Source organism: Conger conger, chromosome 9, assembly GCF_963514075.1.
Source record: "Conger conger chromosome 9, fConCon1.1, whole genome shotgun sequence".
Lineage (NCBI taxonomy): Eukaryota > Metazoa > Chordata > Actinopteri > Anguilliformes > Congridae > Conger > Conger conger.
The window spans coordinates 7,972,291-7,990,560 of NC_083768.1; the positions used below are offsets into that span (position 1 = coordinate 7,972,291).

Below are 18,270 nucleotides of genomic sequence, written 5' to 3' on the forward strand. Positions count from 1 at the left end.
TATATACAGCTATCGGCCAGTAGTGGGAGGCTTGCTGCTGAACAGCGAACGCTTGTATGGGGGAGGAGTTCTCCTAAGTGATGGAATGATTTGCTACTCTATCCCCGAGAGGAACGCCACAAGAACCCCTCGCAAAAGCTTCCACATTCGGCTTCTCCCTCTCTCCCTTTCCCCGTCTTTCTCTTTCTTTATTTCTTTTTCCCCCCCCCACTTCTTTCTCTCTTTCCATCTCTCTCTTTCTTTCTGTCTCTTTCTCTCTGTTTCTTTCTATCCCTCCCTCCCTCTCTTTTCCCCGATCCCTCCCTCTCTCAGCGGTTTTATGTCAGCATTAATGGAATGTGAGGCATTTCCTCTTTCTCCTCTCCTTCTCCCCCTCTCTCTCTTTCTCTCTCTCTGTCTAACTCTCCTCCCCTGCTCTGTCTCTCTCTCTCCCTCTCCCACCCTCTACCTCTCTCTCCGTCCAACTCTTTCCCTTCCCCCCCCCCCCCCCACCCCCCCATCTTCCATTTTTTCACTGTAACACAAAAAGTCCATCGTGCAGGCTTTGTGAAACGATCACTATCTGTAATGTAATCGTAATCATACATTAATATATGCACACTAGCTGGGAATAGTATTAATGCATAAAAAAAATACACGAGACCACAATCGCTGCTAATGCCATTCTATCTGGTAGCAATGACAATTATAATAATAATAATTGTGTATATGTTCTGTATTACCTCTCAATGTAGTGTTAATGGACTCTAGTGTCCAGTCCGTCTGTATATACTGTATTAACGCCCTCTCTCTCTCTCTCTCTCTCTCTCTCTCTTGCTCTCTTTCTTTCCCTCACTGCTTACAAACTGGGAGGTTGTCGAGCAGGACCTCCATTGGGTTCAAGTCAGGACTTTAACTAGGCCACTCCCAAACTTTCATTTTGTTTTAGTTTTTTCAGCCATTAAAATGTGAACTTGCTTTTGTGTTTTGGATCATCGACCTGCTGCATAACCCATTGACGTGCTGTTATAACTTCAGCTTTAGCTCACGGACAGACGACCGGACATTCTCCTTTTGCGCACTGCCTGGTACAGAGAAGAATTCATGGCAAGTCGTCCAGGTCCTGGGGCAGCAATGCATCCCCAAACCATCACCCCGCTGCTACCATTTTTCACTGCTGGCATAATGTATTTGCCTTACAACAGGCATAACAGGACCCTTGTCGTCCAAGTTCTACGTTTGACCCGTCCGTCCATAGAACATTTTTCAAAAAGGCTCGGGGATCATACCGGTGTTTTTTTTGCAAATGTCAGCACTGATGGTTCTCTTCATTTGACTGATATATTTCAGCAATTCTTTTCTCATCTTCTGGAATTTCCTTTGACCGTGGCATAGTGTGTCTGTCCAAACTTTAGTGTGCTTTGAGACTACTTCACTCTGACGGTAAGGTTCAGTAAGAGTGGGGTTCACATTCAACAGGGCTGGCTGCAATCAAACCTGGCTGCGTTCAATCAGCTGAATCCAATTATCAATTAAATTTGGTTAATTGGTTGATTGAGCATATTCAGTATTATTACATTACATTTTATCTAAGGATATGAAACCATTCAGTATGACAAGTATTCAATAACAAAGGAAATCAGGAAGGGGGCAAATACTTTCATGTTTGCGTGTGTGTGTGTGTGTGTGTGTGTGCAGGCATGCCCGTGTATATGTATATGTGTATGTGTATGTGTGTGTGGGTGTGGGTATATGTGTGCGTGTATGCGTGTGTGTCTGTGTGTGTGTAGGTGTGTGTGGGTGTGTGTGTGGGTATGTATGTGTGCGTGTGTGTGTGTGTCTATACGTGTGTGTATATGTATGTGTGTGTATGCTTTTGTGTGTGTCTGTGTGTATGTGTGTGTGTCTATACGTGTGTGTGTGTGTGTGTGTTTGGGAGAAGCTGAAGGTATATCCTGCTGTGTAGAAGATGTTCAGCCCTTTAGGGGTTGGTGAGGGTGGTCTCTAGAGATTAGACTACAGATAACTGAGTAAATAATCTCAGTGCTGTGTGTAGTCAGGTAAGCCGCAGGTAAGACCAATGAACTCATTTCTCTTCCTTCTTCCAAACCTCGTGTGACTGCCTCCGGGCAATGTTGCTTTAGCCAAATTTATAAAAATATTTTCAGCAGATTATAATATATAGATTACAGAAATATTGAGGCCATTTGTTTACCTCATTGTCTCGTTCTCTCACTCGCGCTCTCCCTCTCTCTCTCTCTCTCTGGCCATTTCCCTCCATCCATACCTCTCACCCTCTAACTCTGTCTGAAAGTTCTATCACCATAGCAACAGCTATCGTCTGAAAATTACCGAAATCCCGCCCTTCCTCTCTTTGCTGCACCCTTTCCTTAAACCAAAAATCTCTCTCTCTCTCTCCCCCCATCCCTTCCTCCCCTCCCTTTGAAGATAAATGACATATTCAGATGTTACTCATTTGATAGCGGAGAGGTAAAATGGAGAGGGGCATGAGGAGGGAGGGAGAGAGGGAGGGAGGGAGGAGGACAGACAGAGGGTAAAACACAAAGAGACACGCACAGGTAGCAGGGAGGGAGAGAGCGCTATCGCCATGGTAACACTGAAACGAATACGAGAGAGGCAAGGCAGCACAGGGGCGGGAAGACGGGGAGACGGAGCATGTGGTCACCATGGTAACTGTAAGGGAAGGATACTTGGGGAGAGGATGGAGGGAAGGAGAGAGAGGAGAAAAGCCGAACAGGCAAAAAGATGATGAATATAAAGAGGGCCAATATCTTCACCCGTCTGCTCTCTCTCTCTGTCCGTCTCTCTCTCTCTCTCTCTCTGTCTGTCTCCCTCTCTCTGTCCATCTCTCTCTCTCTGTCCGTCTCTCTCTCTCTCTGTCCGTCTCTCTCTCTCTGTCCGTCTCTCTCTCTCTCACTCACTCTGTCTATCTCTCTCTGTCCGTCTCTCTCTCTCTCACTCACTCTCTGTCCGTCTCTCTCTCTGTCCATCTCTCTCTCTCTGTCCGTCTCTCTCTGTCATCTCTCTCACTCACTCTCTCTGCCCATCTCTCTCTCTCCCTCTCTCTCTCCCTTTCTCTCACTCTCTCTCTCACTCACTCTGCCTGTCTCTCTCTCTCTGTCCATCTCTCTCTCACTCACTCTGTCCATCTCTCTCTCTCTGTCCATCTCTCTCTCACTCACACTCTCTCTCACTGCCACTCCATACTCCACTATTGTCTATTGCATTTTCCAAGTGATTGTTACTGCCTCGTAACCTAGCAACTGATGTGAATTGTCATTGAAAACATTAATACGATGCAATTCTCCATTGTAATGCATCTTTGTACCCCGCAACACCTAAAATAAGTGACAACACACCCTGCTACACCTGTAATAGAACACAGCTTAAGTGCCCTACAACACCTCTTCACTACTCTGCTATACCTGTCATATAAGACTGCTTTTCTATCATACTACATCTAAATATATAACACAGCTTACTGTACTACTCTGCCACACTTGTAATGTATAAAAAATGATTTACTAATCTACTATACCTGTGCTATAAATCTGCTGTAGCTGTGATATATAATCCAGATGTATTAATCTGCTGAAACTGATATATAATATAGATTCATGAATCTACTATACCTGTGATATAGAACACTTATGAATCTACTATACCTGTGATATAATGCAGATCTATGAATCTGTTATATCTGTGATATATAATGGAGGGTAATTAATCTGTTATACATGTGATATACACTACAGATATATGAATCTGTTATACATGTGATATACACTACTGATTTATTAATCTACTATACCGGTGATATATAATAGATTTATTAAACGTATATACCTGTGATATATACTACAGGTGTTTAAATCTTCTATACCTGTGATAAACCATACCGATTTATTAATCCACCATAACTGAAATATAATAGAGATGTATTAATCTACTACAGTATATCTGTGATTTTATAATAGGGTAATTCCACGTCAACTCAAAACCCATATGTCTTCACTGGCTCGATCTTTCACATATACACTCACTGAGCACTTTATTAGGTACACCTGTAACCCAGCTTGTTCATGCCAATATTTAATCAGCCAGTCATGTGGCAGCAACTAAATGCATAAAAGCATGCAGACGTGGCCAAGGTATTCAGCCGTTTTTCAGACCAAATGTCAGAATGGGGAAGAAATGTGATCTAAATGACTTGGGATGACCGTGGGATGATTATTAGTGCCAGACAGAGTGGTTTGATTAGCTCAGAAAATGCTGATCGCCGGGGATTTTCACACACAACAGTTTCTAGAGTATGCAGAAAATGGTGCGACAAAAACAAACATCCAGTGAGCAGAAGTTCTGTGGGCAAAAAAACGTTAATGAAAAGGGCCACACTGGTCAGAGCTGACAGGAACGTGACAATAAAGCAAATAACCACACATTACAAAAGTGGTATGCAGAAGAGCATCTCTGAACACACAATGCATCAAAACTGTAAGTGGATTGGCAGTTCACTCCAAAATGAAAGGCAACAGAGTTGAGAGTGATTATAATCGTGAAATCTGATTAGAGAAACAACCTAGATTAACCTGGATTAAAATTTCACCAATGTCAACACCATCTCCAATTTGGTCTTGGATATTTTAGTCATTGCCAAGACCATCTGAAGATCATCATTACTCCTCTGAAGCTTCTCTAATTCCTCACAATGTTGCTGTACTGAGTAGCACACCACATCGACAATCGGACATCTTTTAACTGATTGCTATAGATCGAAAGAAGTACGGACAAAGTTATTTGACATGGGAATCCCATCACATGAAAATATATTATATATGCTGATTTTTGATTGCTCTGAAACCAACCAGCTTCATTGCAGGGATCCGGAACTGACAGTCGGAGGCTGAGACCTGGTTTTCCACCCACCCTTTACCTGGGAGTCAGGTGTGGAGACAGTCTGGGCAAACAGTAGCATTAAGTACCCAGTAGAAATTAAAACCAGGGCTGTGGTTTCATATGGACTAACAAAGTTAGTGTGCAAACTTTGTTAGCCCATATCTCCCAGATTAACAATTTGAGACAAAGTGTAATTTCTTATTAGGCCAAATCAGCATGCCAAATGTAATTAAAATCCATGAAAGTGTGTTGAGTGGAATTATTCAATACAGATATATTAATCTGTTAAACCTCTGATTTAATATACAGATTTACTATCCTGCACACTATCTCTCTCTCTAGCACACACACACACACACACACACACACACACACACACACACACACACACACACACACACACACACACACACACACACACACACACACACACACACACACACACACACACACACACACACACACACACACACACACACAAAATCTATTTCTCTGCGACATTAGCTCAGGAGGTAAGAGCAGTCATCTGGCAGTCGGAGGGTGGCCGGTTCGATTCCACCCTGGGTATATCAAAGTGTCCCTGAGCAAGACACCTAACCCCCAATTGCTACTGATAAGCTGGTTGGTGCCTTGCATACCAGCCATTCACCATTCGTGAGTGTGTGTGAATGGGTGAGTGTGTGTGTGTGTGTGTGTGTGTGTGTGTGAATGGGTGAATGAGAAGCATCAACTGTAGTGAGTTGGATGAAGGCGCTACAAAAATACTGACCATTTACCGTTACCATTCTTGCTGCACGTCAGTCCACTGACAAAATAACTCCTCTCAATGCGTCACTCTCTTTTTGTTTTGTTTGCTCCTTCATTCGGTTGTTGGAAGCGAAGCTACGTATGTCTCTGTGCTATATTAGCAAACTCGCTCGTCAATAAACTAAATTACCACAAGATATGGTGCCTACCTGCTTATATACCAATGGACTACATCCTGCACAATCCATTTCAAGCACTGAACTTGTATTGTGCCAGCATCATAAGTATTTAAGGTGACTGGTGTATTTAATGGTTAAACCCCCACTGTACAAACATATAGCTACTGTTGCTATTATGGTTCACGGCTTTAGTTAGCTAGCTATTTTTGAATGTGTATTTTTGCCCCTTTAAGGAACATAAACTGTATAAACTCACACTACTTTGTGTATTTTTGCATACTTATCATAGACGCAACATTTGCCATTTCATCTGATAATTGTATTTCTAACGCCACTTCGGATCAAAGACGCAACGAGACGGTACGAGAAGAGAGTGATGTTTTTTTCAGAAAAGGTCATTAATAAAAAATAAAAAAATAGAAACTATTTTCCAGAGAAATAGTGCGTCCCGGGAATTTTCCGGAAAACTCCTCGCCTCCTCTCCTCGCTCTGGAACGGCCTGCGTTAAGGCAGGAAAAGCCAGAGCGGAAACGCACTGGGATCTTTGAAGGTTAAACGGCGCGTCGGATGCAAACGCTCAGTGTCATAACGCCGTGGGCCTAGCCAGGGAAAAAAATAAAAAATAAAAACTGCCGCCGAACATATCGGGTGATTTTGAGGCCTTGTCCCGATCCGCATAGAAAATGGCGGTTGATCTGGAGCGTGTATATACTGTATGGTATATACTGTATGGTAGCACACCTGTATTATTATTATTATTTTTTGGTGTATTGTAAGTTTCTGTAAGTGCTTAAACATTTTTGGGCATTGCTATGGTAACAATGCCCCCCTGCCTAAACACACACACACGAACATAACCCCATCCTCCCCCAAAAAAGCTTCTGGTTAGATGGTTGCTATAGAAACAGACTTTTTTTTTTTTTTAAAAGCTAAGAAAATTATCTTTCCCCCTCAGTCTCTTCTCCCCACGCACTCTATAAAAGCACCGCACTCTACTCTCCCCCTCTTTCCCTCTCTCTCTCACTCACTCTCTCTATCTCTCCCCTTCTCTCTCACTCTCTCCTCCTCTTCCCTTTCTCTTTCTCCTGTTCTCTCTCTCTTTGTCTACCTCTCTCTTGCACTCTCCCTCCCTCTCTCCCTCCCTCTCTCTCTCTCTCTCTCTCTCTCTCTCAGCTTCAGGGTAGGCTGCTGTTCCCCTGCCCTTCAGTGTGGTATCTAACCTGCTCGAGTGAAGAGCAGGCATTACACTTTAATTTAAAATGTCGATACTCAATACTAGCCTAGCCCTGAGAACCAACATTTTTACATAGTAAACGCATATCGATCTGTGGTCGGGCTGGCTAATCGATGTGGGCAGAGGGGCTTCTTTGTTTCTGACCGCTGGTCAATACGACCGCAGCACGAACACGCCAGGCTGCAGTTTACCGTTAAGACGTTTCGGTCAGACCGTGAAACATAATCCCATTTTCCTTTAACCTCTGACATCAGCGATGATGTCATAATCACCCCGACCAATGACTGCACTGCATCCTCTGCAGTGATGTCATTTTGCATTACAGTCCATCCTAATCTTTCTCCGGAGAGTACGGTTTACCAGCGCTCAAAGGCAAATACACCGGGCCGTCTCTCTCTCACACACACACACAAACACACACACAATCTCACACACGCACACACACACACAATCTCACACACGCGCACACACACACACACACACACACACATTACCCATCTCACAGGAGATTCACACTCTTACTGACTCCCCTGTGATTTAATTCATTTTTGAGCAGATGACCCTGATAATCGCACATGTCAAATAGAGTTCACACTCACTGGGCTGTTCTAATGTTTACACTCTCGTGTTAAACGCGTTTGTGTGTCACGTTTGCCAAAATGTTATAATATTAAAATGGAAAATCCACAATAAAGAAAACATAAATAGGAAAATGGAAAACTAATCCGTTTTAAAGGACCCTACTGATCTGTGTACAGCAGAAGTTAATTTATTCTGGCCTTTAGGTGGCCAGTACTGACCCCAGTGTTTCTCTGCCCCCCCCCCCCCCCCCCCCTTTGCGCTCTCTCTCTCTCTCTCCCTCTCTCTCTCTCCCTCTGTCTCTTTCTCTCCTTTTTAAATCATACATATCTTTTTGACACAGGACTTTACAGCAAGGAAGTTGTAAAAACTCACTGATATACAATCTCGCACAGTGATGGAAATGGTAAATGGCAAATGAATGTAATGTAATGAATAAATACCGTTGCTGTAGATCAAATAGAGATTGAAATTGAAATCGAATGTCCGTATTACAGTATCCCCATCAGCTCCACATTAATTGTCTTTCAAAGCATAAAATACACACATAGCTTTAAACTTCTCACCAGATTTTACCTTCTGAAGGCAAATTACCAAACAAAATGGAGCATTTAGACGTATAGCACACTCAGTGACCACTTTCATTCATTAACGCAAAAATCAGTCAATCATGTGGCGGCAACTCAACGCATAAAAGCATGCAGACATGGTCAAGAGGTTCAGTTGTTGTTCAGACCAAACGGGGAAGAAATTGTGATCTAAGTGATCTAACCGTGGATTGATTTTTGGTGGTGGTTTGAGTATCTCAGAAACTGCTGATCTTCCTGGGATTTTCATGCGCGACAGTCTCAAGAGTTTACAGAGAATGGCGCAAAAAACAAAAAAAGCATCCAGTGAGCAGCAGTTCTGTGGACATCAACACCTTGTCAATGTTAGGGGTCAGAGAGCAATGACCAGACTGGCAATAGTAACTCAAATAACCAGGCATTACGACAGTGGAATGCAGAAGATATCGCTCACCACACAACACTTCAAACCTCAACGTGGACGGGTCACAGCAACAGAAGACCAATTAGTAAAAAATGGTGTAAATGGTAGGTGGGCTGTAGCGTAGTGGTTAAGGTACGTGACTGGGACACACAAGGGGCGGTGGTTCAATCCCCAGCGTAGCCACACTAAGATCCGCACAGCCGTTGGGCCCTTGAGCAAGGCCCTTAACCCAGCATTGCACCGGGGGAGGACTGTCTCCTGCTTAGTCTAATCAACTTTACATCACTCTGGATAAGAACATCTGCCAAATGCCTGTAATGCAATGTAGGTGTGTGGTTTGGGTGCAGACCACATTAGTCATGCATGAGGGGTGAAACCGTAAGGGTAAATTAAACTTTACTGTTGGTCAATCTTTCACACAAAGGAGTATTTGGGTTTATGCTCCTAGTATCCACTACCTTTTGTTCAAAATGTCCATAGTTTTTTTTTTTTTTTTTTTTTTTGTCTTCATAGTTCAAGAATTTAAAATGGTGGCTATATTTGGAGCCAAGGCCCCGTTCTTACAGTGCTGCTCCAGAGGGCTGAGAAAGGCAGGCCCAAGTCATCCGCATGAGACCAAAATACCCCTGATGTGGAATCAAGATTTCATTGTGAAAACTTGCAGTTCGGCAGGGAAAAATAACCACAGTGTGAATATAATTTTTTCACACTGTTGCGCAATGTACTTATTTACAGACTTTTGAAAAAACTTTTTTTCCTCTCCCTTCTAATCACGGGGCACCTATCTGCCGCACTCTCCTCCAACTTTCTGCGGCCAAGCTGCAACATTCAGCACAATTTTCACGTACATAAGACTAAAATTTGAAAAGGTGCTATGTTGCCCATGGCGATGTTTTTGCCTTCATCTGCGCCCCTCCCCCCCCCCCCTGAAAGCAACCCAAATATGGGCTCAGGAGCTGATTTCTCATGAAGAGTGCTGACCTTTGACCTTTAAGTGGTTAGCCTTGGGGCCGTATGCAGACGCTCTTGTGGCACAAGGACAGTTTCTCTTTGCTTATAATGGCACGCGGATCTGTCTCGTGTCCTGGGGGATTTCGGGACAGACCAACATTCGCTCCAATCAGCATTCGTTTCAATATAACTTCCAGTACTTTAATATCAAAAGCCGTGTTGACTATTAGAAGATTATAATTATTAAATGACTTTAAATACGTACTTGTGAATGAGAGGGGCCAAACAATGCATGACACACGTAATGTTTTCAGGGCCAGATTTACTAAAAAATGACTGTGACTGCTTTAGGCAAGCAAAATCAGCCCCTGCAAGGTTGGAATATGTACGTGACAGCTACGCGACGGTGGCAGAGGGTCGGAAATCACCGTCAGGATTTGACTTCCAAGGATTACATCACTCCGTTACTTTCCTCTCGACGCACAGTTAAATCTGTTCATCCACCTTGGGTGAATCCTGTAAAAAAACATGGTGGGAGATTTTGCAAATTAGGTCAATTAAGTATTCTGTGTAATTTACTAAAGCATGCCTTTAATTGCAACTCTCCGCTTTGTGTGTCGATTTTTAAGAACTCTTGAAAGGAAGCTGTAATTTTCACGAGCACGGATATAGCCCAGCTCACGTTCTATAAAAAGTATGTTAATAAGGAGTTCTCTCCACCGGTCGTGACAACAGTCACAAGGGCCACGAGGAAGAGACGGAGGACAAAGGTAAAAGAGAACAAGACGGGAGAGGGATCTTTTGTCCAAGAATGACCCTCGTTCAGCTGCCTGAGCGTCAAACAGTAACATCAAGCAATGCTGGGTGCGCAGCCACACAGCAACAGGATATAACATGACATTACATTATTGGCATTTGGCAGACGCTCTTATCCAGAGTGACTTACAGTTGATTAGACTAAGCAGGAGACAATCCTCCCCTGGAGCAATGCAGGGTTAAGGGCCTTGCTCAAGGGCCCAACGGCTGTGCGGAACTTATTGTGGCTACACCGGGATTAGAACCACTGACCTCGTGTGTCCCAGTCCTTTACCTTAACCACTACGCTACAGGCCGCCATATAAAAGAGCCATGGCACCTAAACAAATCTAATTCCCCGCTGGGTGTGATGAGGTTATGCTTCAAGGGATGGTTTGCTTTTGGGGATATTATTACAGATCTGTGGTAGTATGCTTTTGATTGGACCGGGTTTTTGTGTGCGACGAACAACGTTCGCGATAGTCACAGTTTGTACACGTTGCGTCGGTTCAATCGGTGGTCTGGGTTTTAGAGGGACAAACACACGCCCTGTAACTCAAATTCAACTTGTGCAGTGTGACACTATTCTTCACAGAGAGCGTGTTATGTATATTACCTGTGTTATGTATATTACCTGATCATTTTTCCAAAAAGAAAAATAACGTTTAATCTTATTTTCGGTTGTGACTACTCATTGAACACCCTCCTCCCCCATTTCCCGATCTGCAATCTCATCAGGTTGTTTTTCGTTTGGTTGCCTCATTACTTGTGCCTGGTTGCTCCCCGTCCATTACCCGGCGGCGCACGGTAATCTTGACGTGTAAGCACGCCATTGTGTTTTGGACCCTTTTTTTATGTGGGTCTCCTGCCACAAAATTGTGAATGAGGGCCTTTCATTTTTCCCCCTTATGTAATTAGGACCAGTGTTAGTGAACTGCTCGCTAATGTGCTGGGATTGTGGGCCAGAGCAGAGTCGCAATACAGCAAAATATTTTTTTGCATTGCGTCTATTTCCTTGGTAAATCTGGACCTCGGTACATAACTTTAACACTGGAAATATAAACATATAAGTAAATGCACACGTACAACGTCCTGGGCTCAAATCCCGGTCGGCCGGAACCTCTCTGTGTGGAGTTTGCATGTTCTCCCCGTGTTTCCGTGGGTTTCCTCCGGGTACTCCGGTTTCCTCCCACGGTCCAAAGACATGCAGGTTAGGCTGATTGGAGTGTGTGAGTGAATGGTGTGTGTGCCCTGCGATGGACTGGCGACCTGTCCAAGGTGTATTCCTGCCTTTCACCCGATGTATCCTGGGATAGGCTCCAGCCCCCCTGCGACCCTGTTCAGGATAAGCGGGTTAAGATAACGGATGGATGGATGGACATGTACAATGTATATCTAAGGAGGTATGAATAATGCTGTCATGTATTTTTCCTTTTTGACCAGCAATATTAATTGTGGTGGTAAGAGAAGTATGAACGAATGCACATGAATACAAAGTTTACCATCGAAATTAGTACAACTGAAATAATGTTATGGTTGTTAAAGGCTAATTCCAGGCCTGTAGTGTTTGGATCTTACGATAAACTTGACTGAGCCAGAAGCCACAACGCGTACTGTAACCTGGAGACTACCTGCCGTAGGACAAGTTCATTTTTCTGCAGTTCCAGGCCATCTTCGGCTTTTTAAAATACCAAGGGCCACATTATTATGAAAGTTCTACACTAAACATGTGAAAAGCCTGTCTATACCACACCACATCCTGTGAAATCCGGAGCAATGTAATTTTACGTGTTATTTCTTCAGCAATGTAAGTTTTGGGACTTCCCATGGCCGGATGTAAGATATTAGTAGATCGTCCAAATAGCTGCAAATGAAGTTTTATTGTGATTTATCAAGGCTGGCAGGGAATTGTGGGAAATACTTTTTTTTTTGTTGTTGCAGATTTGAACTTGGGGGTCAGACCGGAAGACTGTTTCACCATAAAGTTAATATTAACTTCATTATTATTATTTAGGCCTAAATGCCATTTTTTGTTTGCCAACCTTTTCTGACACGTGACACGATCATTTTGGCCTGCTGTTTTGGGACACTCGACTTTCTAAAAATATTTCACTCGGCAGTATGAATAAAGGGATGATGACCATGAGAAACTGAAAGTCACATTTTGTTTTAGAACTTAGAAAGTCCCTAACCCTGCCCCCTGAGCACCAGAGAGCCCAGCGGTCAGCTCTCTATGCTAACACTTAGCGACGTCATCCAACAATTATGCAAAAACATCTTTTTAACTTGAATCAATATGGAACAAAAATCAAAAGCTCTAGGATGATCTGAAAAGCTCAAAAACACAAAGACTATGCGTGTGGCCCTTAACAGACATCAACCTGACAGAATTAGCTGAAAAAGAAAAATCCAACGTCTGACATGCAATAATTAGAAGCTTAATGAAACTGGTCTCGTGTAGGCCTATGCTGCTTAATACTGATGTCATAACATAGATTGCTTAGTTAGAAAAGAGGTCAAGAAAGACCCTTATAACCTGATAATAATGTTACCACAGTCACAAGTACCTGCCCAATAGTCCACAAATGTGTGAAAAGATAACTGTCTGTGGATGAAAAAAATAAGAACAAAGATTCTTTCCAAGGAGACTTTGCCTGCTCTTGTTTAGTGCTTCACTACTTTAATGTTGTGGGCCAAGAACACAAGCTTGTCTACACTTTCTGGCAGAAGTGAGCTTCTCGATTTGCTTATGACGAATCCTGGTTATCCCTCTTCAGAAAAGATCTGCTCCACAGGTTTTGTTGCTGGGAGGAGGTGTCTTGCTGCCACAGGTAGTTTAGGATAACAGCCAGAATCCATCATTACCTTAGCATTCAGGCACTTGTAGACATCTTGCTTGTCTAAACTCACGGTAACAGCATCTTGATGTCCCACGGGTATATGCTAACATTTTTGCCCAAGGGACATATGTTTCCTGGTTGAAAAATGTATGCGCACGCTATGGTATCCAAACCAGTATGTGATCCTAAATTATTGGTCCAGTTAGCTCACATCAACTTCCGGTCCTCTTTTGAACCAGGCAAGATCAATCGAGCGGAGAAAAGTATTTGAATCAAAATACAATCACGTATTTGGCCCAGGTATGGACATTACATTACATTACATTACAAAGCATTTAGCAGATGCTCTTATCCAGAGCGACGTACAACAAAGTGCAGATCGAACACAGGAGTGTGAAGAGGACCTTAACAGGACAGTATGGAGTCCTAGGGTGACCGTACAGATACAATTGGAACCCTTGAAGAACACATCAACTTACGAACTAGCATACCACGGTTGGCAGCTAGAATATCCCGCGTACAACAATACAATATGTAATATGAACACCTCACCCCTTCCACTGCTCCGAGAGGAGTAATGTCGCACAATGGAGCGCATCTGCTGTGTTGTCATGGGCCACCGCAAACCTTTCTGAATCCACCACTTGGAAAGTCTGGGCTAACTCTGCAGCAACTCTGCAACACTTCCTATCAGGTGACATTCAGGTACCTCTCTTGTTTTAAGCAGAGAGTTATCAAGCCTCCAGCCTTGTGCAATTAGACGACCTATCGCCACGGCAAAAGCTTCCGTCTGTAGGAGGGACATCCACATGTCCGCAGCAAAGCCAACAGCACTCCTCTCGATAACATCACGTACATTCGGGGCCGACATTAGCTCAGGCAGTAAGAGCAGTGGTCTGGCAGTCGGAGGGTTGCCGGTTCAATTCCGCCCTGGGTGTGTCGAAGTATCCCTGAGCAAGACACCTAACCCCCAAATGCTCCTGACGAACTGGTTGGTGCCTTGCATAGCAGCCAATCGCCGATAATGTGTGTGAACGGGTGAATGAGAAGCATCAATTGTGCAGCGCTTTGGATAAAAGGCGCTATATAAATGCCAACCATTTACCATTCTTGCTGCAAGTCAGACCACTGACAAAATAACTCCTCTCAAAGCGTCACTCTCTTCATGTTTGTTCCTTCAATCGTTTCGTTCGGGATACACTTTGTTTCCGACATGACTGAGGATTTGGAATTGTGTACCCCAGTTAAGTACACCTAAACAACCGCCTCGAAACCTTCACCGGTCCCGCGCACAGCACAGTAAATCTCACGAGCGCATGCGTTGGTTCTTTTCTCTTTTTCCGCTTTTGGGCAGCAGAGATCTCATCACGCGGTCCAGAGTTTGCTGACTTGGGTCGACATTCCTTCCATAGCTGAGGATGCACCTGACCATTCACACGTTACACACTCATTAGCCGCGCAGAAGGCTAAACCAGACATAGCTAAGGTCATTACAGACCTTATCATTTAACGAGCACGCCAGCTAGCTAATGTGCGTTTAGCACGTCATTAATTGACAAGGCAAGTCCCTGCTACAGTTACCGGTAAAGATTACCCAGAGTGCCACTGCCGGGAGGGGGCCCTAAAGAATGCCAGGCTTGGCTCAGGAAACGCAGTTACTGGCTTCGTCGATTTCAGAGGAACAGCAAGAGAACACACACTGATCTGGAGTACAGTAATTGTGCACTGTCTGTATATCTGTAGTACTGTAATAGTACATGTGCACTGATCACAGTTACAACACAATAGTTGCATGCTGAACTTAGCTCAACCGTACAGTAAGTGCACAATAACTTCATTTCTGTAGTACAGTATGTGAGTACACAAACTGTATCGTTATAGCAGGGTAAGAGTATGTGTACACTGGCCTAACAAATTGTACTATGGATGTATGGTCAGTGTGCATATTTGTGTACTGTTCCCATACTCACCCTGTACTACAGAGATAAAGTCAGAGTATGCATACTCACCCTGTGCTACAGAGGTAAGATCAGAGTATGCATACTCACCCTGTACTACAGAGGTAAGATCAGAGTATGCATACTCACCCTGTACTACAGAGGTAAGATCAGAGTGTGCATACTTTTGCTGTAGTACAGAGATAAAATCGGAGTGTGCATACTCACACTGTACTACAGAGGTAAGATCAGAGTATGCATACTCACCCCGTACTACAGAGGTAAGGCCAGTGTTTGCATACTGACCCTGTACCACAGAGGTAAAATCTGAGTGTGTATACTTTCACTGTAGTACAGAGATAAGGCCAGAGTATGCGTACTCTCACTGTACTACAGAGGTGAGATCTGAGTATGCGAACTCACACTGTACTACAGGGATAAGGTCAGAAGCTTGTTTGTGCTTAATCTCAGAGTGACCTTATTTCCACATCTCACACTTTGTGCGTAGCCGTATGGTTCCGAGATGAACTTTCACCTTTAAAGGTTAATTAAATATACGCCACACTGCCTTTTCACTGTTTATTCAAATTCCCTGGTGCTGTTTCAGCTTGAGGAGAGAGAGAGAGAGAGAGAGAGAGAGGGAGAGGGAGAGAGAGAGAGAGGGAGAGGGAGAGTGAGAGTGAGAGGGCTGGGGGGGGGGGGGGATATCCCACTGTGTGTGGATGGGCCCAATAACCTGCCATGGGGGTCTGTGCTGATCCAGGTTATAAATGGCTAGAACCGGTTATAAGCATTATAACCAGGGGCAGCCTGTGGCCTAGTGGGTAAGGTGCTTGACTGGGACCCGGGAGGTCGGTGGTTCTAATCTTGGTGTAGCCACAATAAGATCCACACAGCCGTTGGGCCCTTGAGCAAGGCCCTTAGTCCTGCATTGCTCCAGGGGAGGATTGTCTCCTGCTTAGTCTAATCAACTGTAAGTGGCGTTGGATAAGAGCATCAGCGAAATGACAAATTATTAAATGATTTATTTCATCATTAACCGGTGTTGGTAGGTGGGCACTTCTGTACGGCGCAGTATGTAGGGTGTAGGGCGCAGTATGTAGGGTGCAGTATGTAGGGGGTAGGGTGCAGTATGTAGGGTATACAGTGTGCAGGGCGCATGCATATGATCTGGAGAGCGGTGCTGGGCTGAGCTGCTCCCATTAGAAACAGCGAGGGGGCTGATGGCCACACTGTAACCTGATAACATGGTGAGAAGGAGCCGTCACAGTCAATCCATCACACTCAGGGTTCACAACTCAGAGCTAATGACTACAAATGTACCAAAACACACACGCTGCAAAAATAAATCTGCACAACCAGCACACACACACACGGGTGCGCGCACGCACACACACACACACACACACACACACACACACACACACACACACACACAGAGGCACACATATATATATATATAATCTGTAAATGTTATACTCCTTTATTTCTGCATTTTTTCCATCGACAATTTAAATTGTAACTTTCCGATATTTGACTGAACAATACCTATTCCGTTTCTTTCGCCCTTCCTCTACACCCGCCCCCCCTCCACAAAAACTGTCTGCTTCTATCATCCGTCGCTTTGTCTGATCCTGACAGCAGGTTTCTGAACTTGTTTTCTAAGTTCAGTTCAGTGGGAAAGCGTTTTATTTTTATCAAATGCATCACGAGGTGACAGAGAACAACCATGAGGGGAAAAATTCAAATATCACCCCAACATATAATTAGCGCGTCACAATCGACTCAACAAGTGATTTCTTATTTCTATTCTTGCCAAGGTGTTGACGGCGTTTTCACGCCCCGATCAGGAACAGTGTTTTTCTGTATGAAGATAGCAGAGGAGCGGGCCAGTTGAGGTATTCACAGTTATATTCGTACGTTACATTTATTTAATTAGGGATGTGCAATCAGACAAAGACACCGTTGGTGTTGAGACAGGTGCAATGGCAGGTACACGGTGCGCGCGGGAGAGAGAGATCTCCTCAGCAACCGATGATGGGCAGGCACGAGCACGAGGGGGCTGCCGTAATCAAACAGGTCGCCTCACGCGCCACAGTCACCCCAGCCCCACACACACACACACACAATATTACCGTCACACAAACGGAGACCGCGATGAATAGAAATACATGACAAGTATACCTTCTTTACGGGACTCCTTTTTTTCTGTTCAGTGTTGCCTATTTGCACTGCCAACGTCTTCCAACAAACGCGTTCCCCAATAGAACATAAGCCCTTCATAGACAGGCCACGACGAATCGAAATGTACCGTACGCCAATTAGCTAATTTGCGTGACTGTTTTGTATTCAATGTTGTTCGCGCCGCCAACGTCTTCCAGTAAATGCGTTTCCCAATAAGACCATAAGCCCTAATACATAGACGGGCCGGCCTCGTATGTGCGGACAGTCACGGGCACGGCGGCAGACAGGTTCGGGCAGACTCCAGCTGCATGTTAAGCGCTCGCCAGGCACCGGAATGCACAATACCGGTCACACACAAATAGATTACTACACCAGCGCCGATATCGATCTTACCGGAGTTCCGTGTCTCCAGTGCCCGTCTAACCACTGCCTGCCATGTCCTTCCTTACCTCGGGTGAATGTGCCCTACCGTCCGTCTCACGGACGTGGTGCAACAAAAGTGCCAGGAATGCCAATAGAGACAGAGCCACATTCAACTGTTATTTCGATTAAAAATGCCATTCTGTGGACCGCGTATCTTAAACCCGTCATACAGAATATATGTGGCCACGGCTGCAACTGCTCTCTGCTTCGAAGGTCCTCGTCGTAATTAATGACGCACCCACGGATGTCAGTTTCCGAGAAAATTCTGCTAGATGTTCAAATAATGTGTCATGATTTCTATGCGGTTACATGGTGGTGTCGTACGAACAGGCAGCTGATTTAAGCTGTCGCCCGCATATATGTTCCAGAGTCGCACACACACGCCGTCGCGTTGAATTGCAGCCATAGCTAACGAGATAACTGGAGGTTCCAGCTAGCTGAAATGAGGAATTTTTAGCTGTACACGCAGAATGCTTATGTCCCTACATCCATTGTCCACAGCCGTGAAGGGCTAC

The 18,270-nt window shown here is 44.4% G+C and overlaps 1 protein-coding gene across 2 annotated transcripts in view; it reads right to left on the reverse strand.

Moving 5' to 3' along the window:
* LOC133136968 (kin of IRRE-like protein 1) overlaps positions 1 to 18,270 on the reverse strand; it is a 54,237-nt gene that overhangs the window by 35,340 nt on the left and 627 nt on the right. The gene's annotated exons all lie outside the window — the stretch shown is intronic.